This window comes from Poecilia reticulata, linkage group LG21 (assembly GCF_000633615.1).
Source record: "Poecilia reticulata strain Guanapo linkage group LG21, Guppy_female_1.0+MT, whole genome shotgun sequence".
In the NCBI taxonomy this organism is placed as follows: domain Eukaryota; kingdom Metazoa; phylum Chordata; class Actinopteri; order Cyprinodontiformes; family Poeciliidae; genus Poecilia; species Poecilia reticulata.
The window spans coordinates 12761162-12761420 of NC_024351.1; positions in this window are offsets into that span (position 1 = coordinate 12761162).

Consider the following 259-nt stretch of genomic DNA (forward strand, 5'->3'; position numbering starts at 1 on the left):
TGGATGGATGGATGGATGGATGGATGGATGGATGGATGGATGGATGGATGGATGGATTAGGTTCATACATCTTAAATGCAGTGCCGCATTTGAAACAGTGTAATTGATTTAACTGATTCTTCGCCAGCTTCTCGCTGTGTGTGAATTTTTGTTTATCTTCTGCCTTATGCTGCCATGAGTATTTCAAGATCACTATCTCTGACATTTCCACCGTCTCTGAGTCGTTTTTGATTTTGGTTCTGTAACAATTCTTCTCCTT